General features: G+C 45.9%; 1 long non-coding RNA gene across 1 annotated transcript in view; it reads right to left on the reverse strand.

Moving 5' to 3' along the window:
* LOC141139127 (uncharacterized) overlaps positions 1–17192 on the reverse strand; it is a 50945-nt gene that overhangs the window by 24994 nt on the left and 8759 nt on the right. Inside the window, exon 2 of the long non-coding RNA XR_012243722.1 lies at positions 1276–1397. This is a non-coding gene — a long non-coding RNA (uncharacterized lncRNA). The remainder of the gene's footprint in view (positions 1–1275; positions 1398–17192) is intronic.

Consider the following 17192-nt stretch of genomic DNA (forward strand, 5'->3'; position numbering starts at 1 on the left):
TCATGGTTTTCTGCATTTTATGCATGCTTGGAAATCATGTCAAACGCAGGTAAGCAAAAAAAAAACCCTTATCAAATAAAGAGCCACGCCGGAAACTCGTTGTTATGACTACAGCCCCATTCCATCCCTAGCTTTGTTGTGGTTAGTCTGTCCAACATTGCTCTGTGTTAGTGACGTCACATCTAGCGCGCCACTCGACTGCACCAGCTGTACCATCCAGCAGTTTAAAGTCCTCTGTCCGGTCCATTGGGGGCCTCTCCACATCATTGACTCTTACAGGTTCAACCAGTGGTCTATCATCCCTTCCATTGGGTGGATGCCCATGCAACATCTGGCGCCTACACAACTTTTGGTCATCCCCAGCACCGGCCCTGATATGACTGAATCAGCCTGCTGAGGTTTGGGTGAGTTCATAATCAAGCATATTTAACATTGATGATCTGTCAGCCATATTTTAACCCTTTCCATTCTTGGAAAAATTTGACTTTGATTTTACAATAAATATTTTTATCACAAACCATGGCATAGATATTTTTTGTGACTTTTCTGAGGTATGCCTCAAGTGACTTGTAGCCATCACCCCCCAGCGCTGGATTAAGAGGAATCTTTTGTGATGTGTTTACCCAAAATAACCAGCTGCTCCTGAATGGTTAGTTCTACATAGGTAGACTTGAATTGTCTATGGTTCATGGCTGGAGACCACAAAGCAAGCCTTTAACACAGGTCAAGAGGCTCTACTCACAGGATCCTGGGAATGCAACCAGTCCATAGTGCAGCCTCCAGTAAAGTGGTTCAGCTTCCAGTCTATACGCTCCAGGGAAAAGCCACCCCCCTCATCTCAGCTCACAGAGTCATTCTCACAGGGGGAAAAAGACCATCTATTTAGGGTTCCAGACTATTTAACAGCAGCCCAGACACCAACTGGGCATACCTCTCCAGGGATTGGCTAGGCTCTGCTGAATATTCAGGCTAGATAAATTAATTCTCCCTCCCTAAGCTCTAAAAACGTATTTTAGAGGCAGGGGGATATAATCAAACACCCAGCTTGTGAGGCCCTAAGCAGACAAACACATATTATACCTGCTCTACTAGGAGAGCACTACATTGGTGACTAAATGAGGACAGTGGTGGGGAACTAAACAGAAAGAAAATGGTGGACAAAGTAAGCTTGGTAACCTGGAGGGTGCTGGGATAGGGTGGTTTGGAAATTATCTGGCAGGTTTTCTTTAGTTCATCATTATTGTAATTATTACACATACAAGTAACAATGCTTACAGATTGAACTTATTTTTGATGTACTGCATCGCTCTGTGAACTTGCGTATCAGTAAGCGGTGTGACAGTCATGATGCAACTCCAAAGGCACAGCAATGTCAAGATAATGCGTCCCATTTTAACCTGCAATTAAGAGATATTTTATGAATGTTTAACATGTTTACATATCCTTAATAATTTAAAGTGCTAAAGTTATACCTTTTAAATTGTCATGTGTCACTTCCAGTCTTGAATTTAGTTGAACTGAGCATGCTCTAGCAATGACATCACACCTTCGGCACACATTTTTGTTTTACTTAGCGAGATCCCACTCCCAACGCACACAGATTGATATTTACCTAGTGAGATGCTATCCCCAGAAAGCACATGACTTGCAGTACACAAAATCCACAATATAAAGAGCATATTTAACAACATCCAGCACACGTTGGTCATTCCCCAGTGAGCTCCCATCCCCAGTACACTCACAGACTGGTTCGCCACGCAAACTGCATATTGACCATTGTCCATATTTGTCCCTCAGACATTGTTCACTGCACTTGCACACAAAGTCCAAAAGTTTCGACCCCCTCCCCCCACAGATAGAAAGTTTCCTATTGTTTTTAGTGGAGGACTTTTAAGTTTCTTTTGGTCCACCTCGCTATAATTCATAAGGTTATACTTTCTCATTGGCCCCCAAGCGCTTCCAGGCCCCCTGGAGTGCTGTTACGTTTCTTCAGAGTTGCATTGGCCAAATGCCTAAATTGCCCCAAAAATTGTATACAAGTGAGTGGGTGGATCAAACCTTTTAGTTACACAAATCCAACCTATCCAACCCAATAAATCCAATTACAACCTTCTAGCCACCAGCATCCTAACAACCAATAATGTCATTAATTAATAAGAAGGGTGTCTGGTCCTTGCACAGCATCCTTTATTGGCGGGAAGGGAAACTGAGGGAGAAAGGAAACACTAGAATACTAGTCAGTACCTGTGTGCAAAGATGTATTTGCTTTGGAAGAATAAATCACCTCCAATGTTGGGTGTCCTACGTGCGTGGATGTTGTTGCATTATGTAAAACTATTTGTTTATTTTTTACATTTTAGACTGGGGAGCCATACTTTTAGACTAAGGAGCCATACTTTTAAAGGGTGCCTTGACTGAAGAAATTGAGAAACACTGCTCTATAGAAGCTTCATGCAGTGCATTGATAATGACCAACAAGCCTTAAACGGTGGTATGCTTTGTGAAGAGATTGAAAATCCTTGTCCGCTTCTTAAAGTGACAGTGTCATCTTACTTTTGGATACAAGTTGGGTACTCATGCCTTGTACTGTGGGATCCACGCAAATCTGAGCCCTCCAATGCCCCAACAGTTAAAAATACACTGGTCAGCTGGAGGGACTTGGAGAGACTGACAGATCTGTTAGCCTTCAGAACTGTTCATTTAGGTAGGACCTCCCTAGTTTCAGGGTACATGTGCAGAGACATTTGTTTCTCTCATCCTTTGTGGTGTTATACAATTTGGTATCTGTTATTGTTACTTGTTATTGGCATTCTGTTTATTGCTTTGTTGGGTGTGTAAAAAAATTCCCTCTTATCCTTTTTCAGAGTTTGTGGTGCTGCTGCCCAGAGGATTGCTGGCACTGTAAACAGGGGACCCAAACAACAGCTATCCTTAGGCGGTAAGTGCTAAATACAGTTTGGCAAAGAGGCATAAAAGATCATTCCCTTATTTTTGCCATTTGTAGTAAAATAAGACATGTACATAGTCTGTTTTAAGGCATGTACACAAGCATTGTCAAATGAAGGTCAGCAAATTCACATTGACTCCAATGGAGCGGACATGACAGCTCAGAGGCTGATTGTTTGTCCTGATTTTATTGACCTGTTTTGCATATGCTGTGTTTCTTTGGATGCAGCATGTCTTATTAGGGTGCATTTGGACTCCAGGAATATCTGGTCAAATTTAGCCAAACACATGCAGCTCTGTTTGAATGGTAATGGCTGCTTTTGACAACATCTGTCAGCATGTATATTGGAGATTTGTGGGATTTTTGTAGGATTTTTAAGGTGCATATTAACCACTTGACCACAGAGCACTTAAACCCCCTTAATTTTCAGCTTTTGGTGCTCTCACATTTTGAATGACAATTACTCAGTCATGCAACACTGTATCTATATGAAATTTTTGTCCTTTTTTTCACACAAATAGAGCTTTCTTTTGGTGGTATTTAATCACCGCTGGGTTTTTTATTTATTGCGTTATAAAAGAAAAAAGACAGAAAAATCTGTAAAAAAATGCATTTTTCTTCGTTTCTGTTATAAAATTTTGCAAATTAGTAATTGTTCTTCATATATTTTGGGCAAAATTTATACCGCTACATATCTTTGGTAAAAATAACCCAAATTGGTGGATATTATTTGCTCTTTGTGAAAGTTATAGAGTGCAAAAGCTATGGTGCCAATATCTGAAAATTGGTCACACCTGAAGTACTGACGGCCTATCCAATTTCTTGAGACCCTAACATGCTAGAAAAGTACAAATACCCCCCAAATGACCCCTTTTTGGAAAGAAGACATTCCAAGGTATTTAGAAAGATGCATGGTGAGTTTTTTGAAGTTGTCATTCTTTACCACAATTCTTTGCAAAGTCAAGTTTTTTTTTTTTCGTTTTTTTTTCACAAAATTGTCATATTAGCAGGTTATTTCTCACACACGGCATATGCATACCACAAATTACACCCCAAAACACATTCTGCTATTACTCCTGAGCATTGCAATACGACATGTGTGAGAGTTTTACACAGCATGGCCACATACTCTCCTACATGTAAAAATCATCATTTATTTGCTAGAAAATTACATAGAACCCCAAAACATTATATATATGTTTTTTTTAGCAAAGACCCTAGAGAATACAATGGCGGTCATTGCAACTTTTTATCTTGCACGATATTTGCGCAGCAATTTTTCTAACGCTTTTTTTTTTGGAAAAAAAAACAGTTTCATGCTTTAAAAATAAAACAAAACAGTAAAGTCAGCCCAATGTTTTTTCATAATGTGAAAGATGAAGTTACACCAAGTAAATAGATACCCAACATGTCACCTTTCAAAATTGCACACGCTTGTGGAATGGCGCCAAACTTCGCTACTTAAAAATCCCCATAGGCGACACTTTAAAATTTTTTACTAGTTACATGTTTTGAGTTACAGAGGAGGTCTAGGGCCAAAAGTATTGCTCTCGCTCTACCGATTGCAGCGATACCTCACATGTGTGGTTTGAACACCGTTTTCATATGTGGGTTGGACTTACATATGCGTTCGCTTCTGCATGCGAGCACACGGGGACAGGGGCGCTTTAAAATTTTTTTTTTTTTTTATTGTTCATTTTACTTTATTTATTTTAGTTTGATGCTTTTTTCCCCCCAAAAAATTTTTTGATCACTTTTATTCCTATTACAAGGAATGTAAACATCCCTTGTAATAGGAATATGGCATGACAGGTCCTCTTTACAATGAGATATGGGGTCAATAAAACCCCACATCTCACCTCTAGGCTGTGAAGCCTAAAATCAAAGAAAAAAAAAAGATCCTGGCTTCAATCGTAGCGGTGAGTCGGTAGAAGCACCGGAGGGTGGTGGGAGGGGGGGAGTCCCCTCTCGCCTCCCGTAAGAATAATCAAGCAGTGGAACGGCCATTATGATCATTCTTATGTTGTAGGAAATCGCTGGCTGAAAAAGCTGATATCTGAATGATGCCTGTAGCTGCACCCATCATTCAGATATCCCCGCACAAAGTCAAGGATGTCGTATGACGGCAGGCGGGCGGGAAGTGGTTAAAACGCATTTTTTTTTAACACAAAGTTGTCCATTTATACAATATTTCTAACACATAGCATGTACACACCAAAAATGACACCCCAAAATAGATTCTCCTACTCCTCCTGAGTACGGCGATACCACATGTGTGAGACTTCCACAGCCTGGCCACATACAGAGGCCGAGTACAGCCGAGTACAGCCGAGTATGGCTGAGCATGGCTGGGTATGGCTGGGTATGGCAGGGTATTGCAGGGTATAGCCGAGTATGACTGGGTATGGCAGAGTATGGCCGGGTATCACCGAGTATTGCAGAGTATGGCTGGGTATTGCGGGGTATGGCAGAGTATTGCGGGGTATGGCAGAGTATTGCAGAGTATTGCGGGGTATTGCAGAGTATGGCGGGGTATTGCAGAGTATGCAGGGTATGGCAGAGTATGGCAGGGTATCGCCGAGTATGGCTGAGCATGGATGGGTATGGCTGAGTATGGCAGGGTATCGCCGAGTATGACTGGGTATGGCAGAGTATGACTGGGTATCACTGAGTATTGCAGAGTATGGCAGAGTATTGCGGGGTATTGCAGGGTATGGCAGAGTATTGCAGGATATTGCAGAGTATTGCGGGGTATTGCGGAGCATTTCGGGGTATTTTAGGGTATTGCAGAGTATTGTGGGGTATTGCAGAGTATTGCGGGGTATTGCAGAGTATTGCAGGGTATTGCAGAGTATTGCAGGATATTGCAGAGTATTGCACAGTATTGTGGGGTATTGCAGAGTATTGCAGAGTATTGCACAGTATTGTGGGGTATTGCAGAGTATTGCACAGTATTGTGGGGCATTGCAGAGTAGTGCAGGGTATTGCAGAGCATTGAGGGATGGCTGAGCATGGATGGATGGATGGCAGTTGTCACAGAGCAGCGCTCTGGGCACTACAGATGCAGCCCACAGCACTGCTGCCATCCGATCCCTCCCCCTCTCCACTCACACTGTACTGATCGGTACACAGAGTGGAGAGAGGAACCGGCATCATGAGATGACACCGGTTTGTTTACATGTGATCGCTTTGTCATTTGACGGAGTGATTTGACTGGACCCGGCGGTCACGGATGTTCTCGGGTGCGCGCCCCAGGGGGCGCGAGACCGGAATTCTGAGAGGAATTAATATTTGTATTAATAAATATTTGTATTAATACATAAAAACAGCACTGTTGCATTAGAAAAGACTCATACAGTACAGTCCTTTAAGGTACAGCATGATGGTGTGGTTCCCAACATGTTTCACCCTACAATGGGGCTTCCTCAGGGGATGCTGTCCAAATGAATATCAGAGCCTTCCCAAGATATATTGCAATTGATAATGGTTCAGGAAAGGTTTCACCTGCTGGTGGCACTGTCAGACCTTTGGGCCGCAGTACTAATGTCCACCAACAGGTGTCTCCCATTAGTCTGGAGTCGACATCATCTCCTGCAGGCGTCACCTGAGACTGATTGCAGGAGGTGTGTATAAATACCCAGCAGACGCCTAAGCATTTGCTTTGGTATTTTCCTGGAGCCCAGACCTGTATTCCTGAACCTGTACTTGTACCTTGCTCCCTGTCATCCTGTACCTGGTGTCCCATGTTCCTGAACCCTGCATCCATCCCTGGACCCCTGTCTCTGTACCTTGTGACCTGTTATCCTGTATCTGGTGTCCCGTGTTCCTGAACCTTGCATCCATCCCTAGACCCCTGTCTTGCAGACCCATCCTTTCCTACTGTTGTCCTCTCCTTGTCCCCTCCTGCTCCCTGTTCAATCGGACTGATCTATCGTGTATGACCCTGGCTTGATTACGTTTATGATTAAATCTCAATCCTGTATTCACGTTTGGTTTAGGAAGTTGTTTTGTGTGTCACCATGGTTGTTTGCTGGTTGCTTTATTGTTTATGACTTATCCTGTTAATAAATCCATATATATTTACTTTATATGCATTTTGGTCTTCCCTGTTGCAGTCCACACATTCTGGTCGCACTCGCTTATGACATAATACCAAAGCCATCCCTGACCAGAAGTGGCTGCACAGAGGAACCATCTCATTTCTGTTCGCTTCGCTGAGATGAATTCTGATGTGATTATTTATTATGCTCTGCTGGCGTCAGAGAGTGGTGAATATCTCCACCAGACACAAAGAGTGGACCAGTGAGCAGCTGCTAGAGATCATTTAGTTAGCTCACTCCTGGGTTGATCAGGGCTGTATGCTGTTTGGGGATGTTCAGCCTTTAATTTAAATATGCACAGAGCTGGCTTTGCCCTGTATCCCAAAAGGCCAGGATGATTTTTCTCCCCCTTTCAGTAATAATCAGGTCACTGGTATGGCTTTTGGAAGATGACTCCACACACTTTTTTGAACATTACACAGCTTGTTCCCAACAGATGATAATAGAATGTGTTGATTCTGTACAATCCCTTGTCAGACAGGCGGTATGTAAACTGCAGTTTGTGCAACCACTACTCTTAGCATGGTCTGATATTTTGCAATCAGTACCAGCTAACCCACCTGCCTCTTCTCTGCTACCTACAACTACCCCACAAAAACTTCCTCTGGCCGCTGTTCCCCCATCCTTACCATATCTCAGCCCTTCTCTTCAGTCTGCTTCACCCCCTACCTACAGTCCTGCAGTCACCTACAGAACTTTTGTGGCTAAACCAAAGCTCCAGCCTGCTTCCACACCAGCTGATCCACTCTAGCCTGCTTCCACTCCAGCTAATCCGCTCCAGCCTGCTTCCTCACCAGCCAATCCGCTCCAGTCTGTTTCCACACTAGCCGATCCGTTCCAGCCTGTTTCCACACCAGCCGATCTGATCCAGCCTGTTTCCACACCAGCCAATCTGCTCCAGCCCGTTTCCACACCAGCCGATCTGCTCCAGCCTGTTTCCACACCAGCCGATCTGCTCCAGCCTGTTTCCACACCAGCCGATCTGCTTCAGCCTGTTTCCACACTAGGGAATAGCTGAACACCCCCCGGTTCGGTTTGTACCAGAACCTGCGAACGGACCGAAAATTCGCACAAACGTTAGAACCCCATTGACGTCTATGGGACTTGAACGTTCAAAATCAAAAGTGCTCATTTTAAAGGCTAATTTTTATAGTATTGTCCTAAAAAGGGTTTGGGGACCCGGGTCCTGCCCCAGGGGACATGTATCAATGCAAAAAAAACTTTCAGGAGCAGTGATTTTAATGATGCTTAAAGTAAAAAAAAAAGTGAAATATTCCTTTAAATATCATACCTGGGGGGTGTCTATAGTATGCCTGTAAAGTGGCACGTGTTTCCCGTGCTTAAAACAGTCCCTGCACAAAATGACATTTTAAAGGAAAAAAGTCATTTAAAACTGCTTGCGGCTTTAATGTAATGTCGGGTCCCGGCTATATGGATGAAAATCAGTGAGACAAACAGCATGGGTACACTCCAGTCCATTACCAGGCCCTTTGGGTCCTGTATGGATATTAAGGGGAACCCCACACCCAAATTAAAAAAAGGAAAGGCGTGGGGCCCCCAGGCCCTATATACTCTGAACAGCAGTATACAGGCAGTGCAAACAAGACAGGGACTGTAGGTTTGTTGTTAAGTAGAATCTGTTTGTAATTTTGAACTGGTACATTTTTAAAGTGTAGCTCAAGCCAAAAAATCTGTTTTTAAGCTTTTTGGAAAACATAGGGAAGGGTTATCACCCCTGTGACATTTCTTTTGCTGTCTGTGCTCCTCTTCAGAAGATTTCACCTCACTTTTTGTCCCAATGACAAATGTTTTTTGAAAATTTGGGGTTTTTAGTGAAACAAGGATTGGTGATAAAGCATCAGTGGAAAGGAGAAACGTTTTTCCCATATTAACCCTTACAGGAGAGAATTTCCCTTCCTATGTGGTAGATTTCATCTCACTTCCTGTTGTCTCTTTCCGTTTGCAAGTAGGAGTCATTTGTAAGTTGGATGTTTGAAAGTAGGGGCCTGCCCTATATACTCAGCAGAAATTTGGGCCTTAGGTGTTGTTGTGGCCTCAATACTGTAAGCCCTCACAGGGCCCTGCTGTGAAATATTAGATCAAGAATTCTAATTACGTGCCCCTGTTGAACAGGGGCTGAAAAATTTGGCCTTAGGCACTGGTGCTGGTGCCGCAACACTGCAATCCCTCACAGATACTCTAGTTGGAACGCAGGAACGAGCCCTGCTGCAAAGTATTGCATCAAAAATTGTAATTACACGCTCCTGTTAAACATGGGTTGAAAAATTGGGCCTTAGGCACTGGTGCTGGTGCCACAACACTGCAACTCCTCACAGATACTCTAGTTGGAATGCAGGAACGAGCCCTGCCGCAAAGTATTGCATCAAAAATTGTAATTACACGCCCCTGTTGAACAGGGGCTGAAAAATTGGGCCTTAGGCACTGGTGCTGGTGCCACAACACTGCAACCCCTCACAGATACTCTAGTTGGAAAGCAGGAACGAGCCCTGCTGCAAAGTATTGCATCAAAAATTTTAATTACACGCCCCTGTTAAACAGGGGCTGAAAAAGTGGGCCTTAGGCACTGGTGCTGGTGCCACAACACTGCAACCCCTCACAGATACTCTAGTTGGAAAGGAGGAACGAGCCCTGCTGCAAAGTATTGCATCAAAAATTTTAATTACACGCCCCTGTTAAACAGGGGCTGAAAAAGTGGGCCTTAGGCACTGGTGCTGGTGCCACAACACTGCAACCCCTCACAGATACTCTAGTTGGAATGCAGGAACGAGCCCTGCTGCAAAGTATTGCATCAAAAATTGTAATTACACGCCCCTGTTAAACAGGGGTTGAAAAATTGGGCCTTAGGCACTGGTGCTGGTGCCACAACACTGCAACCCCTCACAGATACTCTAGTTGGAACGCAGGAACAAGCCCTGCTGCAAAGTATTGCATCAAAAATTGTAATTACACGCCCCTGTTAAACAGGGGCTGAAAAATTGGGCCTTAGGCACTGGTGCTGGTGCCACAACACTGCAACCCCTCACAGATACTCTAGTTGGAACGCAGGAATGAGCCCTGCTGCAAAGTATTGCATCAAAAATTGTAATTACAGGCCCCTGTTCAACAAGGGCTGAAAAATTGGGCCTTAGGCACTGGTGGCGGTGCCCAGAACCAAAAATGTTCAAGCTAGCAGCATGATCATTGAGGACAAAGAGGATAATTACTCAGGATAGTCACTCAGCATCAGCATAGGCAGTCTTTGAAGTGATCTGACATTTCAAAAAAAATTATTCGGTTACATCAGCATCAGGTGCTTGGTAGCTGGTGTTGATCCAAGACTGATTCATTTTTATGAAGGTCAGTCGATCGACCGAGTCGGTGGACAGACGCACCCTGTGATCGGTTACAAAGCCTCCAGCAGCACTGAAAGAACGCTGGATGCAGGACAGGCCAGTAGCTCAACTGCATACTGTGCAAGCTCTGGCCAGTGATCCATCCTCAAGACCCAGTAACTCAGAAGATTTTCGGTGGGAAAGGTGTCCAAGTCAGATCTTGCCCCTAGGTATTCCTGCACCAAGTAAAACAGAGGCTGGTGATGGTTGCTGGAACCGATCAAACCTTGGGGTTACGAACTTAAAAATTATCTGAATGCATCGGTCAGACGGCTACCTTCTCCACCACTCCTTCTTTGACTGACCGAAGCCTCAGCAACATGTTGTGCAGAAACAGGAGTTTGTAACCTCCCAGTCTCTAGGAACGCGTTGCACAGACCTTTTTGCAAGGCATCCTGAAGATGTTTCATCCTCTGCTCCCTCTGCGACGGCAAGATAAGGTCCGCAACCTTACCCTTGTAACGTGGATCAAGGAGAGTTGCCAGCCAGTATTGGTCCTTCTACTTGATACCACGAATATGAGGATCCTTACGCAGGCTTTGCAGGAACACTGTCTGGATAAAGTGGGCCTTTGAGAGCTAAGGAAGTCCTCCTTTTCCTGTCTCTGTTCTGCCTCAAGTGCCCTGTCCATTATTCCACGCAGCGTGTGCTCCAACAGGTGGACAAGGGGGACAGTGTCACTGATGCATGCACTGTCACTGTTCATCATCCTCGTATCCTCCTCAAATGGTGACAGGACAGTGCATGCATCCCTGATCATGGCCAACTGGCATGGGGAAAAAAAAAACAAGCTCCCCTGACCCTGTCCTCGTGCCATAGTCGCACAGGTACTCATTGATGGCCCTCTGCTGCATGTGCAGCCGCTGCAGCATGGCCAACGTTGAGTTCCACCTGGTGGGCATGTCACAGATTATGCGGTTCTTGGGCAGGTTAAATTCCTTTTGGAGATCTGCCAGCCGAGCACTGGCATTATATGACTGGCGGAAATGCACACAGACTTTCCTGGCCTGCCTCAGGACATCCTGTAAGCCCGGGTACCTGCCCAAGAACCGCTGCACCACCAAGTTAAGGACGTGAGCCAAATAGGGCACATGGGTCAGTTGTCCCTGTCGGAGGGCGGAGAGGAGGTTGGTACCAATGTTGCAAACCACCGTTCCTGTCTTAAGTTAGTGTGGCGTCAACCACCTCTGAACCTGCCCCTGCAGAGCTGACAGAACCTCTGCCCCAGTGTGGCTCCTGTCCCCCAAGCACACCAGCTCAAGCACCGCATGGCATCTTTGGGCCTGCGTACTTGCGTAGCCCCTTGAACGCCAACGGACCTCCGCTGGTTCCGAGAACAAATCAGCACAGGAAGAGGCCATGGAGGAAGAAGAAGAGGAGGGGGTGGAGGAGAGAGGTGTGTCAGAATCATTAGTACTGGCATTTTGGAGGCATGGTGGCGGAACAACCTCCAACACTACTGCACCTTGTCCTGCATCCTTCCCAGCTGCCAGCAGAGTCACCCAATGCGCCGTGAAACTTAGGTAACGTCCCTGTCCATGCCTGCTGGACCATGAGTCAGTGGTAATATGCACCTTACCACTGACCGCCCTGTCCAGTGAGGCATGGACATTGCCTTCCACATGCTGGTAGAACCGTACATTCCACAAACTCACGGAAGGGGGCAGAGTCTACCAACTGAAAAGACAGCAGTAGAAGTGCTAGCAATTTTGCCAAGCTAGCATTCAACCGCTGGGCTTGTGGATGGCTGGGAGCGAACTTCTTTCGGCGGTGCAGCAGCTGGGGCAGGGTAATTTGCCTGGTACAAAAAAGCCTACCAAAAGCAGATTGCCCACAAATACTTGGCAGTGACACACTTAATTCTACACCTTCATTCCTCTCAGTGCAGGTCTCAGAGAGGACTGAAGGTATAGTGGGGTTGGAGATCTCAGCTGATGAGGAGCAAGGAGAGGTCCTCTTTGTTCTTTGATGTGGGTCTTTTAGATACGCTTGCCAACGAACTGCATGGCAGGTCAACATATGTCTGATCAAGCATGTGGTGCCCAAGAGGGAGATGTTTTGGCCATGCGAGATACGCTTGAGACATATGTTGCAAATAGCAGCGGTGTGATCTGATGCACTCGTCTCAAAAAAGGCCCACACCAAAGAACTTTTGGAATAACGCACAGAGACAGCAGCGCCCTGAGCTTTGCGGTGTGATGCAGTCAGTGTGCTGCCCTTAGGCTGGCCCCTGGAGGGCATCCTGTCTCATTGGTGATGTGCCTCCTCCTCTCTCCAATCAGACACCCAAGTTGAGTCAGTGACCTCATCATCCCCTCCCTCCTCATCACTGGAGCAAACCTGGCAGTATGCTGCAGCAGGGGGAGCATGACTGCCAGAATGCTGTCCTTCTTGGGCACCCCCTCTGTCCGTGCTCACATTACTGCCTTCATCTAGCTCAGTATCATCATCAGAGCCTTCTAAATGCTGGGCATCCTCCTGGAGTATGTACCCAACACTGTGGTCAAACAGTTCCAAGGACTCCTCAGGAGGACATGATGGGGCTAGGGAAGGAGTCACTGATGCCATTGAGCTGAGGGAAGAGGCCGCGTTGGCAGCTGCTTTGCCAGACAAAGTACTCTGAGCATGGGTGAGAGAGGATGAGGAGAATGAGGACGGCTTGGTCATCCACTAGACCAAGTCTTCCGCATGTTGTGGCTCAACGCTGCCAGCTGCTGAAAAAAAGGCCAAGCGTGTCGTGCTGATGAGGATGCACCGTCTCCACGACCAGCACTGTTGCCTCTAGACACAGAGCCTGCTTGCCCTCTTTTATTGGCTTGTGACTGTCTGCCTCTCCTTGTTGGCCTTCCAGACATTCCTGATGGCCTGTAGCTGCACTAAGCTGGGATATATATATATATATATATATATATATATATATATATATATATATATATATATATATATATATATATATATATTGATACTGCATGCAGCTAGCAAAATAAACTGCCTGCCTGTAGTATGAGAACACCACCAACCTTCTACAGGTAGCTTATTTAGCTGCCTGCGGTAGTGCTAGGATCAGGAAAACACCACCAACCTTCTACAGGTAGCTTTAGCTGAACACTGTGCAGAGGTCGCACTACACTAACTTGTAGCTTATTTAGCTGCCTGCGGTAGTGATAGGATCAGGAAAACACCACCAACCTTCTACAGGTAGCTTTAGCTGAACACTGTGCAGAGGTCGCAAAAAACTAACTTGTAGCTTATTTAGCTGCCTGCGGTAGTGATAGGATCAAGAAAACACCACCAACCTTCTACAGGTAGCTTTAGCTGAACACTGTGCAGAGGTCGCACTACACTAACTTGTAGCTTATTTAGCTGCCTGCGGTAGTGATAGGATCAGGAAAACACCACCAACCTTTTACAGGTAACTTTAGCTGAACACTGTGCAGAGGTCGCACTACACTAACTTGTAAATTTAGCTGAACACTGTTCAGAGGACGCACTACACTAACTTGTAGCTTTAGGTGAACACTGTGAGGAGGACGCACTACACTAACTTGTAGCTTTAGGTGAACACTGTGAGGAGGACGCACTACACTAACTTGTAGCTTTAGCTGAACAATGTGCAGAGGTCGCACTACACTAACTTGTAGTTTTAGCTGAGCACTGTTCAGAGGACGCACTACACTAACTTGTAGCTTTAGATGAACACTGTTCAGAGGACGCACTACACTAGGGATGAGCTTCGTGTTCGAGTCGAACCCATGTTCGACTCGAACATCGGCTGTTCGCCCGTTCGCCGAATTGCGAAAGATATGGGCCGTTCGCGCCAAATTCGTGTGGCGCGTCACGGCCCATAATTCACTGCGGCATGGCAGTGCATTGCTTGCTGATGATTGGCCAAGCATGCACTATGACCCGCATGCTTGGCCAATCACAGCGCCGCCTGAACAAAGAGCCATAATTGGCCAAAGCCAAGGAGGCTTTGGCCAATTATGGCTCAGGGGATTTAGTACACGCCCCACACTATATAAGGCCGCCTGCACGGCGGCCCTGTGTAGTGTGTGTTCCGGCGTTCATTGAGAGAGAGAGAGAGACAGACAGTGTCATTTGATTTGAGTTAGATAGATTAGGCAGAACAGTCAGTCAGTTAGCTGCACTTACAGTGTATTGTGTATATATATGCATCCCAGGTGTTGCATATATATATATATACACTGTATTCAGTTTAGCTAGATCCGTTCCTGTTATCTTCTAGACTATTTACATTTAGTGCAGTGCGTCCTGCTCACAGTGTTCAGCTAGATCCGTTCCTGTTATCTTCCTACTGACAGGCAGGCTTGTCTGGTTACAGTATATAAAGCTACCTGAAGAAAATTACTGGTGTTCTATTTGATCCTATTAGTACCACGGTCAGGCAGCTAGACTATTTACATTTAGTACAGTGCGTCCTGCTCACAGTGTTCAGCTAGATCCGTTCCTGTTATCTTCCTACTGACAGGCAGGCTTGTCTGGTTACAGTATATAAAGCTACCTGAAGAAAATTACTGGTGTTCTATTTGATCCTATTAGTACCACGGTCAGGCAGCTAGACTATTTACATTTAGTACAGTGCGTCCTGCTCACAGTGTTCAGCTAGATCCGTTCCTGTTATCTTCCTACTGACAGGCAGGCTTGTCTGGTTACAGTATATAAAGCTACCTGAAGAAAATTACTGGTGTTCTATTTGATCCTATTAGTACCACGGTCAGGCAGCTAGACTATTTACATTTAGTACAGTGCGTCCTGCTCACAGTGTTCAGCTAGATCCGTTCCTGTTATCTTCCTACTGACAGGCAGGCTTGTCTGGTTACAGTATATAAAGCTACCTGAAGAAAATTACTGGTGTTCTATTTGATCCTATTAGTACCACGGTCAGGCAGCTAGACTATTTACATTTAGTACAGTGCGTCCTGCTCACAGTGTTCAGCTAGATCCGTTCCTGTTATCTTCCTACTGACAGGCAGGCTTGTCTGGTTACAGTATATAAAGCTACCTGAAGAAAATTACTGGTGTTCTATTTGATCCTATTAGTACCACGGTCAGGCAGCTAGACTATTTACATTTAGTACAGTGCGTCCTGCTCACAGTGTTCAGCTAGATCCGTTCCTGTTATCTTCCTACTGACAGGCAGGCTTGTCTGGTTACAGTATATAAAGCTACCTGAAGAAAATTACTGGTGTTCTATTTGATCCTATTAGTACCACGGTCAGGCAGCTAGACTATTTACATTTAGTACAGTGCGTCCTGCTCACAGTGTTCAGCTAGATCCGTTCCTGTTATCTTCCTACTGACAGGCAGGCTTGTCTGGTTACAGTATATAAAGCTACCTGAAGAAAATTACTGGTGTTCTATTTGATCCTATTAGTACCACGGTCAGGCAGCTAGACTATTTACATTTAGTACAGTGCGTCCTGCTCACAGTGTTCAGCTAGATCCGTTCCTGTTATCTTCCTACTGACAGGCAGGCTTGTCTGGTTACAGTATATAAAGCTACCTGAAGAAAATTACTGGTGTTCTATCCCAGCTTAGTGCAGCTACAGGCCATTAGTATGTCTGGAAGGCCAAGAAGGAGAGGCAGACAGTCACAAGCCAATAAGAGAGGGCAAGCAGGCTCTGTGTCTAGTGCTGGTCGTGGAGACGGTGCATCCTCATCAGCACGTGGCCATGGGACACGCTGGGCCTTTTTTTCGGCAGCTGGCCGTGTTGAGCCGCAACATGCGGAAGACTTGGTCGAGTGGATGACCAAGCCGTCCTCATCCTCCTCATCCTCTCTCACCCATGCCCAGGGTGCTTTGTCTGGCAAAGCAGCGGCCTCTTCCCTCAGCTCAATGTCATCAGTGACTCCTTCCCTAGCTCCACCATGTCCTCATGAGGATTCCCTCGAACTGTTTGACCACAGTGTTGGGTACATGCTCCAGGAGGATGCCCAGCGTTTGGAAGGCTCTGATGATGATACTGAGCTCGATGAAGGCAGTAACATGAGCACGGACAGAGGGGGTGCCCAAGAAGGACAGCAATCTGGCAGTCATGCTCCCCCTGCTGCAGCATACTGCCAGGTTTGCTCCAGTGATGAGGAGGGAGGGGATGATGAGGTTACTGACTCAACGTGGGTGCCTGATAGGAGAGAGGAGGAGGAGGAGGAGGCGGCACATCACCAACGAGGCAGGATGCCCTCCAGGGGCCAGCCTAAGGGCAGCACATTGACTGCATCACACCCCAAAGCTCCACATGTGCAGGGCGCTGCAGTCTCTGCGCGTTATTCAAAAAGTTCTTTGGTGTGGGCCTTTTTTGAGACGAGTGCATCAGATCGCACCGCTGCTATTTGCAACATATGTCTCAAGCGTATCTCACGTGGCCAAAACATCTCCCGCTTGGGTACCACATGCTTGACCAGACATATGTTGACCTGCCATGCAGTTCGTTGGCAAACGTATCTAAAAGACCCACACCAAAGAACAAAGAGGATCTCTCCTTGCTCCTCATCAGCTGAGATTTCCAACCCCACTAGACCTCCAGTCCTCTCTGAGACCTGCAGTGAGAGGAATGAAGGTGTAGAATTAGGTGTGTCACAGCCAAGTACTTGTGGGCAATCTGCTTTTGGTACACCGACGTCAGATTGTACCAGGCAAATTTCCCTGCCCCAGCTGCTGCACCGCCGAAAGAAGTTTGCTCCCAGCCATCCACATGCCCAGCGGTTGAATGCTAGCTTGGCAAAATTGCTAG

The sequence above is a fragment of the Aquarana catesbeiana genome, linkage group LG04 (genome assembly GCF_042186555.1).
Source record: "Aquarana catesbeiana isolate 2022-GZ linkage group LG04, ASM4218655v1, whole genome shotgun sequence".
NCBI classification, from domain to species: Eukaryota; Metazoa; Chordata; class Amphibia; order Anura; family Ranidae; genus Aquarana; species Aquarana catesbeiana.